The sequence below is a fragment of the Tachyglossus aculeatus genome, chromosome 5 (assembly GCF_015852505.1).
Source record: "Tachyglossus aculeatus isolate mTacAcu1 chromosome 5, mTacAcu1.pri, whole genome shotgun sequence".
In the NCBI taxonomy this organism is placed as follows: domain Eukaryota; kingdom Metazoa; phylum Chordata; class Mammalia; order Monotremata; family Tachyglossidae; genus Tachyglossus; species Tachyglossus aculeatus.
Window position 1 is genome coordinate 80,246,642 of NC_052070.1, and position 19,887 is coordinate 80,266,528.

Below are 19,887 nucleotides of genomic sequence, written 5' to 3' on the forward strand. Positions count from 1 at the left end.
GGTCAATGCCAGGAGAGGGAACATTTTTGCACAGGACCAGACCCTAGATTTCCAGGCCCCAAGAAGGAATGGAAACAACATTTATCAATAAATAATGATGATGATAACAATAATAACAATAATAGTATTTTAAGTGCTTACATGTTAAGCACTGCTTAAAGTGCTGAGGTAGATACAAATTAATCAGGTAAGACACAGTCCCTGTACCACAAAGGGCTCACAATCTAAGTCAGGGAGAGAATGGGTATTGAGTCCCCATTTTACAGATAGGGAAACTGATGCACAGAGAAGATAAGTGACTTGAACAAGGTCACACAGCAGTCAGGTGGCAGAAATGGGATTGGAGCCCAGGTCCTCCAGCACCTGGGCCTCTGACACCTGGGCCTGGTCGTTTTCCACTAAGCCATGCTGCTTCCCTATCAGTCAGTCAATAAGTGGTCTTCATTGAGGGCTTACTATGTGAAGAGCACTGTATTAAGCGCTTGGGACATTCCAATAGAGTACAGTAACACTTTTCAACACCAAACTGATGGTCTCTGATTCCATTTACATCAATGGGGATGGGCTTGGAAGCAGTTAAAAGGAAGGAAGCTTCCAGCAAATGAGGCTCACAGCTTTCCCAGGGGGCCGGTCCCTCTGGGGGAGGTGGGATGGGGGTCAGGTGGTTCAGTCTCAATCAATCAGTCATTTATTATGTGCTTCCCATGTGCAGAGAACTATACTAAGAGCTTGGGAGAGTACAATATAACAAAGTTGGTAGATATGTTCCCTCTCCTCAAATGAGGTTACAGTCTAGAGGGGAACTTACAGTCTAGAGGAGAGTTTACAGTTTAGAAGGGAGCTTACACTGCAGATACAACCAACCGATGGTTCTTTTATGCAATGATGGTACTTTAGTGCATCTACGGAAACAGACACTTTTTCTCCAGAGAAGTTTTCTAGTCTTCTGAATAATGAGACCACAGACAATTCCCCTTCCCTGCTTCCCTGAAAGCACAGGAGTCCCACCACAGGGCCAAGACTGACTAAAGTCCTCAACACTTCTGAAATGCTTCCAAAAATCATGGCTGATGGAGGGGGCTGCAAACGAAATGCAATAACATTTCAAACGAGGCTGGTTACTCTCTGCTTCTGACACCCGCTTGTAATAACTGGAAGGCTGATCCACACAGACGGAACATCCAGGCTATTTAAATGCTAATTGGGTTGAAAACCCTCTCTTTCCTTTAAAACTTTCCAACAATTAAGGACTCATGACTCCTGATTAGAGTTGGACCCTCAGAACTATTTGGCCAGCTCCTTCTGCCGCTCTCCGAGTTTATTAGTTCTTCTCATCAGGCTGTGAACTGCCATTCGCTGTTTCTTTTTTTAACTAAAGGCCCATTGCAGTGCTGCTGAATCAATACCTCAGAGAGCAAAGTTCTTTCTCCAAGCTGCCAATGCCGCCATTGTCACAAGCCTTCTGCGACTCCAGTGCCCCAACCCCTGAAGCCATGTACACCTTTTTCAGAGAAGTTGACTTCACAATCTGCCATTTGCAGCTTTTTCTGAAGGGGTCAAGGCCTTTGGGGGCACATGGAAGTTTTCCCAGACAACCTCTGGTGAGCGGAGATGGCCCTGTTGCCTTGGCGATAGGACTTGGCGGGGAGACCTGCCATGAGGCCCTTGCACCCTCAACTCAAAGAGCTGCCAAGGAAGCATGGGCGGAGATGCTGAGCTGGCAGTGACCACATAGTGGCAGAGAGCATCACCCTCCCTGTGGACACTATTTAGCAATCCAGCAGCGTCAATATATAATTTTCGTCTTTGTAAGAAGAAGGAGGAAGACGAATCCCCCTGTTTCATCTTAAAGGAGTGCTATTTGTCACACAGATGTGACAGAGGAAGAGATGGCCACAGAGACATACATGGAGGCAGAGAGCAAGTTCTCCTGCTCCACTCGACACTTGGCTTAGTTGGTCATTCACTGGGTGATATTCAGGCCAGTCCATAGTGAGCTGGACTGTCCCTTTTTGGAACTGGACACTTCTATGCCCAGTTTTTCATTCAAGCCTCCTTTCACGGCGTGCTATTGACTTCCATGGTTTGGCCCAGAGGCAGAGTTCCTAAAGATCCAGAAGGGCAACATCGTGGCTCTGAAGTAGGTAGATGGAGTCGGAAAAACCATGGGAGAAACACTTCAGGACCAGGCAGAGTCGGCATTTTTCTACAGTGTTCTGAGTGACATCATGTCAGGCCACGTGTCCAGTGAGGGCCACCAGTGACCACCCCCCACTAGGCAGGGTGGCTCTTTAACTTGGGTCTAACTGACTTGCAAGGAGAGGAACAGTTTTAGAGGTACTCCTTGCAGAGTTGTCCACAGGGTCCAGGCACCCCCTCCTCACTCCTGTGGGGAGACCCAGAAGACAGCGGGCTTAAGTGAGCCCCTCTGCTGTGTGTTTCTGGGTGGAGATTGTGCTGGCTCCTTTTCCCCTTCCTCTCCTCCTTTCCCCTTCCCAATAGCCAGTTGGTTAAAGCTCAGAGCATAGGACCCTCTGTCCCAGCATCATTTACTGTCATGGGTTGGAGCCAACCAGGACCCAGAAATCCCAAATCCAATCAGTTCTACTGTTATTCCCATCACTTGTGAGCTCAAAATGTTGTATAACCAATGAGGATTTTTATGGTATTTGCTAAGCACTTACTGTGTGCCAGGCACTGAACTAAGCACTGGGGTAGGTACAAGTTAATTAGGTTGGACACGGTCCCCGTGTTAATCCCCATTTTACAGACGAGGTAACTGAGGCTCAGGCAAGTGATGTGACCTGTCCAAGGTCATGCAGCAGACAAGTGGCAGAGTCAGGATTAGAACCCAGGTCATTCTGACTTCCAAGCCCATGCTCTATCCATTCATTAGGCCATGCTGCTTCCCAGGAGTTGCCAGGAAAATCTAGTTCCAGAAATCTAAGAGTCATTTCCAGTCTGAACTAAAGACAAGGACATACACACTGGCTGCTGCTTTGAGTGGAAAGTGGCAGTCCTGCATCTGCAGAGTGACCCAGAAAGGTGAAGAAGGGTCAAAAGAAATCATTTTAGGAGCAGAGCAGAGAAAGCCCTGCTGCCAATGGTGAGAGGAGGGGAGGAAGGGTCAGTGGAGGCAGTAGGTCTCTCTGAGGGCTAGAAGCTGTGGAGGTAAGAGATCCCGGATACTCCAGGAGGGAGAGCCCGAGGTAAAGAAATGAGGAAAAACATTCATAGAAGGGTATGAACAATGTCAAAGACCGAGCCTGAAGAGAAGTGTAGCCAAAAGGTACCTGCTGGCACTATTCTTGTCTCACATGGACACACTTCATTGTGTTTATGCTTAAGTGTTGTGTCATGGTGAGAAACTCAAATTTTCTACCTCTTGTCCTTTCACTTGGTTGTAAACATCTTGAAGCCAGAGACCAGGATGTGTATCCTTGTATAATTTTCACAGCACTCAGGAGAGTGTCAGCACAACAAAGGCTCTTAATAAATGAATATTCAAACAAAGGTAGAATTTGACTGCTTCTGAACCCCTGTCCCTCACCCAACCTCAAATCAATTAATCAATGGTATTTACTGAGCACTAACTGTGTATGCAGAGTACTTTACTAAGCACTTGGGAAACTACAATACAACAGAGTTGGTAGACATGCTCCCTACCCCCTGAGGAGTTTAAAGTCTAGAGGGAGAGCCAGACATGAATATAAATAAATACATTACTGATATATAAATAAATTATGGCTATGTTAAATGAATTTCAGCAGCTTCAAACCACTCCCATTCCAGTAAGGAACATAGAAGTTTTACGGTCAGTGGAGAAAACACAGAATTGGGAATTAGGAGACTTAAATTCTAATCCCAGCTCCACCACTTGCCTGTTGCATCAGCCTCCTCTCCGATCTCCCATCCTCCTGTCTCTCCCCACTTCAATCCATACTTCACGCCGCTGCCCAGATTATCTTTGCTCAGAAACGCTCTGGGCATGTTGCTCCCCTTCTCAAAAATCTCCAGTGGCTACCAATCAACCTACGCATCAGGCAAAAACTCCTCACCCTCGGCTTCAAGGCTCTCCATCACCTCTCCCCCTCCTACCTCACCTCCCTTCTCTCCTTCTCCAGCCCAGCCCGCACCCTCCGCTCCTCCGCCGCCAATCTCCTCCCTGTGCCTCGTTCTCGCCTGTCCTGCCGTCGACCCCCAGCCCACGTCATCCCCCTGGCCTGGAATGCCCTCCCTCCCCACATCCACCAAGCTAGTTCTCTTCATCCCTTCAAAGCCCTACTGAGAGCTCACCTCCTCCAGGAGGCCTTCCCAGACTGAGCTCCCTCCTTCCGCCTCTCCTCCCCCTTCCCATGTCCCCCGCCTTACCTCCTTCCCCTCCCCACAGCACCTGTATATATGTATATATGTTTATACGTATTTATTACTCTATTTTATTTGTACACATTTATTCTATTTATTTTATTTTGTTAATATATTTTGTTTTGTTGTCTGCCTCCCCATTCTAGACTGTGAGCCAGCTGTTAGGTTGGGACCGTCTCTATATGTTGCCAACTTGTACTTCCTAAGTGCTTAGTACAGTGCTCTGCACACAGTAAGTGCTCAATAAATATGATTGAATGAATGAATGAATGTTGCATGACCTTGGGTAAATCACTCTGTGACTCAGTCTCTCTTCTTTAAAATGGGGATTAAATGCCAGTTTCCCTACCCCCTAGATTGTGAGCCTAATGTGGGGCAGTGACTGTGTCTGAGCTGATTGTTTTGAATCTACCCCAGAACTTAGTACAGTGCTTAGTACAGAGTAAGTGCCACAATGATCATTATCCCCTGTATAAAATACAAAGCAACCAGCTGGGTTTTGTCCCAATAGAGTGCATCCCGAATTGAGCATAATAAACTTTGGACATTTGTTTGCCCAGATGCCAACCTTAGTGCCACTCTGGAAGCCTAAAAAGAGCAGTCACTTCAGAGATCCTGACTTATTTCTGTGCATTTTGACACTGAGAAGTTCTTCACAAACACCCCTCCTCACCTTCATGCTCCCCACAGGAGGGAAATGAATAGCGATATACGATACAGCTATTATCTCCTGGCCTCCTGATAGTCTGGTATCATTAAATACCCTTCAGCCAGGGTGCAAAGTCCTTGGCAGACAAAATGCTTTCTTGTCCTCATTTCCCAGGGTGGGATACTGAGGCAGCAGAGATGGGTTCCATTCATTTATTCCTTTATTTTTGTGGATTAGGTTTTAGATGAGATCATTTTTTTTTCTAATAGCATGATAGCAGATTACAAAAATCTTCCCCAGGTCACAGAAAACAACTTATATGGTGAAAATGATTTCTAAACATCTTAATGATGGAAGCCAAGGGAGTGAGTGAGACCAGGAGCATGGAATTGTAATTTCGAATGACACCTTGAACCCAGAAAGGGTTCCTTGTGGGCAGGGAACGGGTCCACCAACAGTTGTTGTACTGTACTCTCCCAAGCTCTTTGCACAGTCTCTACACACAGTAAGCACTCAATAAATTCCATTGATCGATTGATTGACTTTGAGCTACAGGTTCTTGATGAAGTGATGGGTATGATGGGGGCAAGAGAATCACCCAGGATAGCAGTATGATGATGATGATGGTATTTGTTAAGTGCTTACTATGTGTCAAGCACTGTTCTAAGCGCTGGGGTAGATACGAAGGAATCAGGTTGTCCCCCATGGGGCTCACAGTCTTAATCCCCATTTTACTGATGATGTAACTGAAACACAGAGAAGTTAAGTGACCTGCCCAAAGTCACACAGCTGATAAGTGGTGGAGCCAGGATTAGAACCCACGACCTCTGACTCCCAAGTCTGGGCTCTTTCTACGAAGCCACACTGCTTCTCTAGCAGTAGGGAAGAGGAAAAGGGTGAAAGCCTGAAATGCTGTCAGCGAGGGGAGTGCTGATATAAAAGTGTTCTGGACACACTTGAGTTGTGACTAGCTGGCTGAGGCTCCAGTCCCATTGATTTTGTTGCAGTCCCATTGTTTCTATACTGTAAGTTCACTGTGGGCAGGGAATGTGTCTACCAACTCTGTTATATTGTTTTATTGTACTCTCCCAAGTGCTTGTTACAGTGTTCTGCACACAGTAAGTGCTCAATAAATATGACTGATTGATTGTTTCTCTCTCATCAGTGTTGGAACCCTCTGGCAGAAAGTTGAGCCTTTGTTTAATGGCCTGGGCCACCAGGGAAGCTGCTGAGAGTGTACCAGCACAACTGGACTGGTAGCAAATGTCAAACCTTCATTGCTAGGTAATGATAATAATAATAATAATAATAATAATAATAATAATAATAATAATGATGATGATTGTGGTAATTGCTAAGCACATTGTGCCAAGAACTATATTAAGCTCTGGGGTAGAAACCAGATAATGGGGTCAGACATAGTCTCTATTCCACATGGTGCTCACAGTCCAAAGGGGATGGAAATCGGGTGTTTGAATCCCCATTTTACAGATGAGGGAACTGAGGCACAGAGAAGCTAAGTGACTTGTCCAAGGTCACACAGCAGGCTTGTGGCAGAGCTGAGATTAGAACCCAGTCTTCTAATACCAGGCCTGTGCTCTTTCTATTAATCAGTCCATCAATTGTATTTATTGAGTGCTTACTGTGTGCAGGGCACTGCACTAAGCACTTGGGAGAATACAGTATAACAGACACAGTCCCTGCCCAAAATGAGTTTACAGTCTAGAGGACGAGCTCTGAGTCTGGTCACGCTACATGAATTGTGTGCTTGGCGTAGTGGATAGACCATGGGACTGGGAGTCAGAAAGTCATGGGTTCTAATCCCAGCTCTGCCACATGTCTGCTGTGTGAGCTTGGGCAAGTCACCTCATTTCTCTGGACCTCCGTTGCCTCATCTGTAAAATAGAGATTGAGACTGTGAGCCCCACGTGGGACAGGGACTGTGTCCAACCCTATTTGCTTATATCCACCTAAGTGCTTAGTACAGGGCTTGGCACATAGTAAGCGCTTAACAAATAACATTATTATTATTAAAGACATGGCCCACTAAGGAAGGGGGCTCAGTCAATTTGGCTTAGTGGAAAAAGCCTGGGCTTGGGAGTCAGAGGTCATGGGTTCTAATCCCACTTCACCACTTGTCTGCTGTGTGACCTTGGGTAAGTCACTTAACTTCTCTGTGCCTCAGTTACCTCAACTGTAAAAATGGGGATTAAGACTGTGAGCCCCGCATGGTACAACCTGATGACCTTGTATCTACCCCAGTACTTAGAACTGTGCTTGGCACATAGTAAGCACTTAACAAATACCATCATCATCATTTCCCTTCACCCTGTTGGTACAACAGCGGTACATCTAGTAAACCTAGCTCTGCCCCTAAGGGGATACATGGATGACCTCAATGGTAACTCAACTCACTTCCAGCTTCCAATGACAAATGATCCCTCAGAAGAACAGTGGTACAATATTCCAGGAGTTAACAGTGTTTCTGAACCCTTTCCATTTATCAAACAGATCCAACTAAGCACAGTGTTATCATGCCCGTACCAGAAAACCTACCTTTGACGCCATCACCTATAATGGAGGTGCCCATCTCCCTAAGTGAGCTTCAACAGCGAATGGGGTTTTAATTAACAGTGCCGATTCTAAATAGAAGTGATTTTTCACTCTCTCAAAGGCTCTTGGAGCAAGTACAACTATTTAAATACCAAACATCTGATCTGAAGGGTCCATAAATAATTAATCAATAAAATAATTCATGTAGCCCTATTTTGATTGATTTACATGCCAGCACCAAAAATCCCCAGCTGTAACTGCCTTCCTGGGACAAAGAGCACAGCCTTTATTTTTCCTCTTGATTCCTTGAAGTTTTACAATTCTCAGAACCATGGTCTATTCAAGCAAGCTTTCTTGTTCTAGCAGCTGTGCTGTTGGGAGAATTTCTGAAAAACTTATGTTCATCTTTCAGTCAACCAACACTAACACTAAAGAGTCTTGAGAGCCTGGTCTTTTGAGTGAAACAGTATTGTATTGCCAAACTCTGTTACTCAGAGCCAAAGGATCAAAAGTCATCTAGAGCATAGACTCAAGCACATACCTCTAGGGACATACTTGGGTATAAATACAGTGTAATTAAGAAAGTGGCATGAACAGAAAAATAAATCCCTGCTTTCCATCCATCTCTTCGCTCCCTCTATGTGATGCATTTAGCCTCAGTAACAGGGGTCTTGCCACAAGGAAGGCAAGTGGTCAGCTTTGTTATTGCTAAAATTGTGTTCACTGAGAAAAAAACTTTGTTTTTAATTACTCAAAACCAAACACAAATGCAAATGAGCCTTTCTGATGATGAATGAGATGAAATTGTTAAATCAAAATTAGCTATTTGCCGGAATCCCACTCATAAAATGGAATTCGGTCAAGTACATTTCATACACCAATGAATCTAAATTGTATGGATCTGGTATTTAATGCAAATGCAAGTGTCAGTTGAAAATGGGTACTTAACATGCATTCTCTAACCTTCAGAATCAAGTAGTTGATCTATGATACATAAAGAGATCCTCCTTCTTTCAAAGAGAATATTTTATGATGGAGCAGATGAAAAGACCCTGTTATAAACAACTGTTTGCTGGGCTTTTTATAAATGGATTGTTATTCATAACTCTAGACTGTAAGCTCATTTTGGGAAGGGGATGTGTCTACCAGCCCTGTTCATTCATTCATTCATTCAGTTGTATTTATTGAGTGCTTACTGTGTGCAGAGCACTGTACTAAGCACTGTTATATTGTACTCTCCCAAGCACACAGTAATCACTTAAGTACAATTGATTGATTCATTAACCATTTCTGAAGGCAAATAATAATAACTTTAGTATTTTTTAAGCTTTTACTATATACCAAACATTGTACTAAGCACCAGGGTAGATGCAAGATAATCAGGTCCTACACTGTCAGTCAGTCATATTTATTGAGCACTTACTATGTACAGAGCACTGTACTAAGCACTTAGGAGAACAATAAAATGATGTAACAGACACATTCCCTGCCCACAACGTGCCTAAGGTCTAGAGGGGGACACAGACATTAATATAAAATAAATAAATAAATGACAGCTATACACACACATATATATATATATATATATATATAGATAGATAGATAGATATAGATATACCTATATCTATTTATACCTATATATCCATATATATATGTGTGTATATATATATATATATTTATGTCTCACAGTATAAGTAGAAAAGCAGTGTGGCTTAGTGAAAAGAGCCAGGGATTGGGAGTCAGAGGTCGAGGGTTCTAATGCCAGCTCCACCGCTTGTCAGCTGGGTAACTTTGGGCAAGTCACCTAACTCCTCTGTGCCTCAGTTCCCTCATTTGGAAAATGGGGATTAAGAATGTGAGCGCCATGTGGGACAACCTGATTACCATGTAGCTACTCCAGCGCTTATAGCAGTGCTTGGCGCATAGTAAGTGCTTAACAAATACCCTTATGAGAAACAGTGTGGTTTAGTGGAAAGAGCCCGGGCTTGGGAGTCAGAGGTCATGGGTTCTAATCCCGGCTCTGCCACCTGTCAGCTGTGTGACCTTGGGCAAGTCACTTAACTTCTCTGTGCCTCAGTTACCTCATCTGTAAAATGGGGATTAAGACTGTGAGCCCCATGTGGGACAACCTAATGACCTTGTATCTACCCCAGCACTTAGAACAGTGCTTGACACATAGTAAGTACTTAACAAACATCAGCATTATTATTAAGTAGGAGGGAGAACAGGTATTGAATCCCCATTATGCACATGAGGGAACTGAGGCACAGAAAAGTGAAGTGACTTGCCCAAGGTCACACAGCAGACAAGTGGTGGTACCAGTATTAGAACCCAGGTCCTTTGGGCTTCCAGACCCATGTTCTTTCCACTAGGCCACACTGCTTCTCTAATGAAAACAGTCCTGAATTAGGCAGTATCAACAGGTGTTTTGAGATTCTTCTGCCACCTGAAAGGTGGGTGGTGGAACTGTGTAAAGTGCTGTTTGGGCTGGAGTGGTGAGAGTGGTCATGACCTCTGCATGCATGCAGGAGATGGGGAAACACTTAGAGGAGAAGCTGCCTGGTGTCCATTCTCTTTTCCTCTTGACTGTAAACTCATCCTCTAGACTGTAAGCTCCTAAATTCGGCCTCTAGACTGTTAGCTAGTCCTCTAGACTGTAAGCTTGTTGTGGACAGGAAATATGCCTGTTTATGGTTATAGTGTACTCTCCCAAGCACTTGGTACAGTGCTCCACACACACTAAGCTTTGAAAGCCCCCTCTAGACTGTAAGCTCATTGTGGGCAGGGAATATGTCTGTTTATTGTTATAGTATACTCTCCCAAGTGCTTAGTGCAGTCCTCTGCCCACTGTAAGGGCTCAATAAATGCGATTGAATAAATAAAATTGAATGAGTTATGGTCAGGGAACGTTTCTGCTAATCCTGTTGTACTGTACTCTCCCAGTGCTTAGTACAGCGGTCTGTACAAAGTGCTCAATAAATACAATTGATTGATTGATTTCCCTTCCTTCTTTCCTTCCTATCTGATCCTCCTCCTCTTCCTCCCTTCTCCCCTCCTCCTCCTCTTTCTCTGTCACTGCAGCATGTACTGACCACTTCTCGCTCCACCCCTAGAGATTTCTACTGGGGCTGAGCTGGACCCCTCTCGGATATTTCTTAGCCAGGGGTGTGATAGCTGCAGCTATGTCACAAGCATTTTGTGGTGGCTGCAACCTCATCTCAATGGGCCATGGTGGTTACAGCTACATCACAGGTAACCGGGCAGCCAGGGCTGACTCAGTCCTGTCTGTGGGTGTACACCTGGGTATGATGAGTAGACAGGTGACTCTGCCACCCTTGCTTTCCATCTCTCTCTTGAGATCACTCTGGCTGAGATTTTTTTCTCCCTCTATAATAATATAATAATGATAGCATTTATTAAGCACTTACTATATGCAAAGCACTGTTCTAAGCACTCTAGACCCTCTCCCATTTCGAGACCCTGAAATGTGTCTCTTTGACAAACCAACATTCAAGCAGACGCCTAGGGAAGTTTCCTTTTAAACTGATAAAAGGGTGCATTTGAAATACCTCTTCTTTAAGCCAACTAAATTTAGAGTCTCAGATAATTCCTGTAACTTTATATTCTCCTTCCATATCAATAAATCAATCAATTGTATTTATCGAGCACTTACTGTATGCAGAGCACTGTACTAAACACTTAGGACAATACAATATGACAGAGTCGGTAGACATGATCCCTGCCCACAACAAAGGGACTAGGAACATAAAGATGTAAAGATGTTTTCTACTTGCCCTAGCAAGTGAAAGTCCTGGTATTTACATCCAAATGGACAGATTCATAGCCTTTCCAGCCCCTTAGAAATCTGGTATGTCCATGTCATTCAGGGACTCAGAACCTCACACAATACTCACACAACCTCACTTCTTGGGAGTTCTCACAATAGCATCAGAAAGAAAGGAAAGGGTAGGGAAGCTGGGGAACAGAAAGGGGAAGACTCATTCATTCAATCAATCATATTTATTGAGCCCTTACTGTGTGCAGAGCACTGTATTAAGCACTTGGGAGAGTACAAAATAACAATAAACAGACACATTCCCTGCCCACAATAAGCGTGTCAGGCAACATGTCTTGAAGCTCAGTAGCTCAATGTTCTCTCTCTGGGAGCCCTCTCTGGGGATTTTATGCTTGTCTCTGTGGGTGTAAGAGGCAGCCTAAGATTTCTGATTATTAATGTCTGTGCCCTATCTAGTCTGTAAATTTGTCATGGGCAGGGGAAATGCCTGCTAATTCTGTTGGACTCCCAAGCACTTAGTACAGTGCTCTTCACATAGTAGGTGCTCAATAAATATGATTGATTGGTTGATTGGACTGACTTTAATACAGAGATGGAGAAAGTACAATAGAGTGATCCCTGACCACAACGAGCTTTCATTCTAGTGGAGGAAATTTAACCAAAGAGTTAAATGCCTTATCTGGATTTCTGCAGTTTGCTCACTTCTCTTCAGCCAGGAATTTGAAAGAGAAGGTTAGCCAACCAAAACACTTTTTGAAGTTCAAATGTTTTCCCATCCTTTAATAGTTGGTGTTTGATTAAAAAAAGGATTGGCAAGGTTATCAAATGCCAAACTTTGACGGGGAAGAGATTATAATCCAGAGAGTTACAGTCAGAATTTCTCTGCTTCAGCAAGTTCCTCTAGATCCCCAGAAAGAGGCCTCAGAATCAAGCAATCCATAGTATTTACTGAGCACTTCTGTGTGCAGAGCACTGCACTAAGCACTTGGGAGAGTACAATGTAACAGTTGATAGACCTGTTCCCTGCTCACAGTGGTTTACAGTCCAGAAGGGGACACAGATATTTGTATAAATAAATTATGGATATGTACATAAGTGTTGTGGGACTGAGGGAGGAGTGAATAAAGGGTGTGAATCCAAGTGCAAGAGTGAGGTAGAAGGAGGTGGGAGAAGAGGAAATGAGGGCTTAGGAAAGGCACTTTGGAGGAGATGTTCTTTGAAAAAGCTTTTGAAGTCAGTCAATTGTATTTATTGAGCACTTACTGTGCACAGAGCACTCTACCAAGCACTTGGAAGAATACAGTGTAACCATCAACAGACACATTCCCTCCCCAAAACGGTTTACGTCCAGAAGAGGTGGTTGATGAGTGACTGTTATTTCAGTGATCTCAGGAAGAAAAAAGCCACCTAGGACTCCCTTATGTGAGAGTCCCCACCAGGAAAATGTCTTTGCCTCATGATCCAGCCTGCCCAGAATGAGTGTCTGCAACGCCCAGTCCCTTACTTCTCCAGTTATTTCCACACCAGTTCCTTGTGGGCAGTGAAGGGGTCCACCAACTCTGTTGCAATGTACTCTCCCAAGCAGTTATTACAGTGATTTGCACATAGTAAGCACTCAATTAAAGTTTGGAATGGACTGATTTACCCATCCAAATGCATATGCTTGTGCTTCTGTTGTTTGCAGCCTCGTTTCCATGATTCTCTCTCTTGGGTCTCACATTTGTGCCTTTGGATTTGAGAGTTTTCCATCTCACTCAATGGATTGTAAGGTCTTCAAGAGCAGGAAAAAGATGTTGCTCTTTCTTTATAGTTCCCAACAGACTGTAGTGCAGTGTTCTGCACAATGTAGGAGCTCAATAAATATTTCAGTCAGTCCTTCTGTTCTCTGTGGGATGAGAAAAGGAGGGGCTATCAAAATCAAGAATACAAACCTAAGGGATCACTTTATTAAGACACAGAAAGACTAACGAGAACAGCATTAATGACCTTCACCCACTTTACAGCAGGTCCCTGATTCTAGGCAGGATGTGCAGTGAGCATGCGATCTAGAACTAAGCATTATCAGTTTCACGGCTGGGCTACAAACGTACTTCAATGATCCGTGCCCAGAGCATTTAGGATCAGCCCAGTCTGGACTGTCACTTCCACTGCCTCTGAACATTTATTAATTAGAGAAAAACAGCAACTCCAAGAAATAATGGCTACAGTCTTTGTATTGTAGTGCAAGAAACTGATTGAATACTCCATCTCTCATCCCTTTTTTCCTCCTCCTTCTTCTGACTCCCCAATCTCGCTCCCACCTTGGTCAAGACGAGAGACTTACAGGTTGTCAATAGAACACGAAATTATTTCCTTTGATGGCTTGGACAATAGTAAAAGCCGCAGCAATGAGTGAGGCTTGCTAAAGCCAATGCAGACCAATCCGGGACAGGAGAGCCAATCAGAGCAGCAGGAGGTGGGGCTTCGTCTTCAGCAGATAATTGCTAAGTGCATTTCTAGCACAGTTGGTATGAGCTGCTGAAAGGTCTGGTCGCAGGGAAAGGAAAGCTGTATTCCACATAGTGCTTCAACCATAACAGCATCATACATTGCTCCACTATCCTCTCAGCTGCATAGAAAAGGTACCTACCCACCTCCTTTCTGGTTTACTGCTCATTGTTGAATCTTGGTGATTTGGGATTGAAAAATGCCAGGGAATGTATAGGGAAAAGTTCATTAAAGGGAATTAGACCTGGTTTGAAATCAGAGGGTTTTGTGGGGAAGAAAAGCAAGCTCGTGATTTGGTAAACTTTTAAGCATTAGGAACAGATTTTGTTTATGTTGCTCTTAATTAGTTTTACTTAAAGTCTTTTGAAATGTATCTGATGCTTGATTAGGAGTTGTGTGGCATTCTGCGGAATGTTTTGCTTCATCAGGATCTCTAGAAGCAATGCTTCTGTTGTAGTTTTTTGTTTTTTACATGTCATTTGGATGACAGGTTCTGAACAGTCTGATTGGCTTTTGAGTAGTCTTCTCCTTTGCACTTGTTTGGAGCAGATTTCTTAACACTGGGGTAACTGTCCACTTGTGTCAGTCTCTGAAACTTCTGCACAGTTCCTCCCATCCCTTGTTGTATTGTCCTCTTACATTTCAATACACTGGTTAAGAACAGGGCTCTGGGGGGGCTAACCCAGAGGAGGCTAATATAAACGTGATTAGGTCCACCTGGGGACTATTAACAGTCCAGACAAGAGTGGTAGGTCACTGGAAGTAAATGAGAAAGTTCTTGGGGAGGAGGGAAGAAATGTCTCCTTTTTGTTCTTCCCAAACTTGGAAGATTTTTTTAAGCATTGGGGCAAGAGCGCTTAGTAGAGTGCTCTTCACACAGTAAGTGCTCAAATACGATTGAATGAATGAAATAAGTAGAAAAAAGTCTATTAAATAATGAATCACAAATCATTTTTCAGATGGGAGAAAGGGCTGTCTAGCCCACATGATCATAGCAGCTTGAGGGGGACAAGGCTAGTGGCAGGCAGTGCCATGCATGTGTTTGTATTAAGGCATGCTTGGGCATTAATGCAAACAAACAGAAAAATCATCTCTCTCGCACTATCTCTAGCCAACCACATACTCTGCTCCTCAGGTGAAAAGCTTTGAAATTAGGACAGCTTGTTCTGCAGAGCAACACACTTGGACATGTTAGGTGGGGTTGTCAGTTTGGGTTCACATTTATAAGCACCTTGGAAAGTCAGCACTCATGCTAGTCTTGTGGAAAACTGAGTCTCCTGTTTTGCCTCCTCATAACAGGTCTTGTCACGTGGTCATTATCTTCTGCCCTGAATCAGGTGATCCCCCTGGAGACTCACTTTTAGAAAGGATTAACTCTCTATTATCCATTGATGTCTATAAAGATCAATTACAAGGTCTCTCAAGTATGTCAGAATCAGTTGGGCACTTTTTTTTCCCTTTTCCCAGATTCGAGTTGAAAGTCCTTAGATTCCACTGGTCTTCATGTATGAGTCCTTTGATCCCAGGATCTCTTCTAGAGGCTGGGAAGAAGCAAGCTGCTCTTCCCAACTTCTGGCCCTGATTGGAAGTGGAGCATCTCAGAAACTCCTCTATTGGGAAATGCATGCTATTGAGAGATTCAGATGAAAACTTTTAAACCCCTCCTTTTCACTTGGGGGTTATTTCCTGAGCCCCAATTCTGCTTTAGACAGATGGTATGAGGTGGAAGGATTTTTTGGTAAAATTTTAAACCTCATGGTTTAAAAAAGCAACAGCCTAATTTGGTTGGATGCAGCAGTTGGTGCCTTCCGCAGCACGTGCTATCTGTGAATCAACAAAACAACTCCACCAACTCCTGGAGTCTGAGTTCCAGTGTATATAGAGACTGAAATCGGTGGCTACTGAAGAGCCCTTAGTTTATCCTTACCCCCTTTCCATCCCTACTTCATAAGCTTATCTGCCACAGACTCTCAAGGAACGAGAAGAAGGAGGGGATAAACCATTGATAAATTGATTTTACCTTATTGGATTAAAAAAAAAAACTGGAAGCAGCCCTGTTTCCATGAAGATTAGCAACCTAGGACATGACTTGGCAGTTCTGGGGACCCTGGAACAAGATTGGTGAGACGTTTGGGGGTGGGGTCTCCTCAAATTGAACTTGAGCTGAAAGGTTTCTGATTTGATAGGAAATATTGAAAGTAAAGCTTGTGAAACTGTTCCCAGATGGTGACTCATACATTCACTGTAGGAATAGGCTGGAGCCGATGGGGGAAGGGAAACAGAGGGGAGAGAAGACAAGGAGCTTTGGAAAGTACCAATGGGTCTGTCTCCCTTGCTCTCGCACTCTCAATTTTTCAGTTAGGATCAAAATTGGTGAGTCAAGACAAGCACAAAGCATTGTCATCCTGTATCCCCTTGGCGAGTTAGTGCTATTAGCTCCTTCCTATCACTTGTGATCTTGTCAGATATTTTAATCACACCCACTTTTCTCTTTAATTTCCCTGAAAAGTGGGGTAGCTGTTTGTAGGACTAATTAATGCTCGGCAAATTAAATTTGTTCCTTGTAATTCCAGTGAGTATGACAGTGATACCTTCAGCCAGGCCCTGAATTTAGCACCACCCATATATTTGGCCTTTGAATACTGACTGATCAATCAAGAATCCTCCCATTGGTGGCATTATCATTGGGCCAAACTATTTTGTCCCTCTCTGCTCATATGAGTGAGTTCTCTGGCAAGCCAAGTGTTCTGTTTTCCTCCACACCAGTAACTAATCTCCTTGGAACCCTGCTGGTAATTTGACATTCCTCCCTCTCTCCAACACACATATACACACACTCACACCCAGGGGTTCAGCTGTTAGCCATGCCAAGCAGCTCTGGAAGCTGATGGTAAACATATTTATTCTTCTCTGATAGGTGCCCTTCAGTATTTTATTTATTTCTGTGCCTCTGGCATAACTGCCTTCTCTTCCCTTCACCAGCTCTCTGAACCTGTTAACTCCAAGTCACCTGGAGGGTGTTTGAATTCGTCCAGAGTTAATGTGAAAAATCCTTCATCTTACTAATGGCAGACGAGCAAAGTTGTTTCCCCAAGTATTCCATCTTCCTCCACCACCTCTTGGTAGCTTGCCCATCTCTCTGAAATTTCCCCCACCATCAGCTTTACAAGGTTGAAAAGCCAGACAGTGTCCGGACAGTGGCTCCACAATTGTGCCCAATTGGGTTTCTTTTTCCTGCTCTGACTGAAGCACTCTCAAGAAGCCCTGAGATAAAGTGTTTGTTCATCTCTTGTGCTTTTTCCTTTGGGTTTTTCTCCCCCGCTCTCTCCCCTCCTGTCTCCCCCCCTCTCTCCCCCTCTACTAAGTGACAACAGTTTCGTTTGAGATGGAGATAGCCCGGTACTCTTCCCTTCTGAATATAGTAAACTGGATTATAGAAGTCTGGAAATATCTCTAAATGTAAAACTGTCTCTAGCATAGGAAATCAATGAGCTGTTCCTTCCATCCTCAAGAACATAAGCAATGCCACATTGCATCAGAGCATTGGTCAATCCAGCCCAGGATTCTGACTACAACATTGAAAACAAAAAGTGTTTGGAGGAATGGTGAAGTGACCATTCTTCAACATCTTTATCCATGGTTAATTAACTGTGGTATTTATTCATTCATTCATTCAATCATATTTATTGAGTGCTTACTGTGTGCAGAGCACTGTACTAAGCTCTTGGGAAGTACAAGTCGGCAACGTATACAGACGGTCCCTACCCAACAATAGGCTCACAGTCTAGAAGGGGGAGACAGACAACAAAACAAAACATGTAGACAGGTGTCAAAATAATCAGAACAAATAGAGTTATGGCTATATGCACATTATTAACAAAATAAATAGAATAGTAAATATGTACAAGTAAAATAGAGTAATAAATCTACAACTATATACAAGTGCTGTGGGGAGGGGAAGGAGGTAGGGCATGGTGGGGATGAGGAGGAGGAGAGGAAAAAGGGGGCTCAGTCTGGGAAGACCTCCTGGAGGAGGTGAGCTCTCAGTAGGACTTTGAAGGGAGGAAGAGAACTAGCTTGGCAGATGTGTGGAGGGAGGGCATTCCAGGCCAGGGGAAAGACGTGGGCCAGGGGTCGACGGCGGGACAGGCGAGAATGAGGCACAGTGAGGAGGTTAGTGGCAGAGGACCGGAGAGTGTGGGCTGGGCTGTAGAAGGAGAGGAGGGAGGTGAGGTAGGAGGGGGCAAGGTGACGGAGAGCCTTGAAACTGAGAGTGAGAAGCTTTTGCTTGATTTGTAGGTTGACAGGCAACCATCGGAGATTTTTGAGGAGGGGAGTGACATGCCCAGAGCATTTTGCTTACTAGGTGCTGAGCACTGCACTAAGCACTCGGGTAGATACAAGATGATCCATTTGCACATAGTTCCCGGCCCTCACTGGACTCACAGTTTAAGTAATGGGGAAAAGAGGTATTGAACCTCCACAGTACAGGTGAGGAAACTGAGGCACATGGCAGAGCTGGGTAGGTACAACATAATCAGTTTAGAAACAGTCCCCAGCTCGTTCTGTAGACTGTAAGCTCACTGTGGGCAGGGAATGTGTCTGTTGTTGCATTGTACTCTCCCAAGCACTTAATATAGTGCTCTGCATAGAGTAAGCTCTCAAATATGAATGAATGAATGAATAAGTCTTGGGACTGACAGTGTATATAAAAAGGTTATGGTTGTCCAAACATCCCTTCCCTTATGGTATTTAATCCCTTACTACATGTCTGACACTACTAAGCGCTGGGGTAGGTACAAGCCAATCAGGTTGGCCACAGTCTTAATCCCCAGATGAGATAACTGAGGCACAAAGCAGTTGTGATTTGCCCAAGGTCATATAGCAGACAAGTGGTGGAGCCAGGATTAGAGCCCAGGTCCTTCTGGTGCCCAGGCCCATGGTCTATCCACTAAGCCACTCTGCTTCTTTACACAGGGTTTGATCTATACCGAGAGCAGTGTGCCAAGTCCAGTTCTGGCTCCAAGGTTACAGAGGGATGAAGAAAAATGGGAGAGTTTCCCAAACACGGCCACATATGATTTAAAGGTTTAAAAAATCAGATCAGTGAGAAGAGGCTCAAGCAGCTAGGATTATCCAGCCTGGAGAAGGTGGGTGGTTATTCTAATAGTCTTCCATGTGGAGAAAGGTGACTTGCTTTTTTCAGCACCACTGGTAGCCAGACAAGAGGAAATGGGTTTAAACTGCACCAGGAGTTGGGTAGATTAGATATGCAGTAAACTATCCCAACAGTGAAGCTTGTTAGAACAGAGCTGTGTACTGGGACGGGGGTGGAGGAGGAGGAATTGAGAGACCTCGAAGGACAGGATTGTTCTTCATCTCCTCAAGGTTGTTGTTGTTTTAAATAATAATATTGGTGATTTTTTTTTAAGTGCTTACTATGTGCCAGGCACTGCACTAAGCAATCCCCAGTGCTTGGATACAATTTGCTTGGAAACAAGCAAATCGAGTTGGACACAGTTCCTGTCCCACCTCAGGCTCACAGTCTTAATCCCCGTTTTACAGATGAGGGAATTGAGGCATAGAGAAGTGAAGTGACTTGCCCAAGGCCATACAGCAGACAAGTGCAGGGCCAGGATTAAAACCCATGACCTTCTGACTCCCAGTTCCAAGCTCTATCCACTACACCATGCTGGGTGGGTTTTTTTGGTGCCCTCTTTTCTGGAGAGCAGGGATTAGACAATTTGACCCCTGAAGATCCATTTTAATTGGGAATTTGCTGAACTAGTCCAGTTTTCTGCAGGCAGCATTAGCTGACTTTCTAGACCACCTGTGGTGTCCTCCTGGAATTCTTTCATCCTCATCAACAGGACTCTGAGGCAGAACATGGTCTTTCCTTGTCTCTTAGAAACTAGGATATAGGGGACCCAGCAAAAGGAGGTGACCTGCTTAAGGTCATCTGGAGATTGTGGCAAGCTTTCCAGTGTCATCCTAGTATAGCTGGACCCACTCCCGAGGTGAGAGACCTCAGTTTGGA

General features: G+C 44.2%; 1 protein-coding gene across 4 annotated transcripts in view; it reads left to right on the forward strand.

Moving 5' to 3' along the window:
• Positions 1-19,887, forward strand: part of ZMAT4 (zinc finger matrin-type 4) — a 297,965-nt gene that overhangs the window by 28,003 nt on the left and 250,075 nt on the right. For 3 of the 4 annotated variants that reach the window (XM_038746655.1, XM_038746658.1, XM_038746657.1), the window contains exon 1: positions 13,894-13,984. The exons of the other annotated variant lie outside the window; for it this stretch is intronic. The gene's annotated coding sequence lies outside the window, so the exon portion shown is untranslated. Of the gene's footprint in view, positions 1-13,893; positions 13,985-19,887 lie in introns of those variants that run through there. 4 annotated transcript variants of the gene reach the window in all.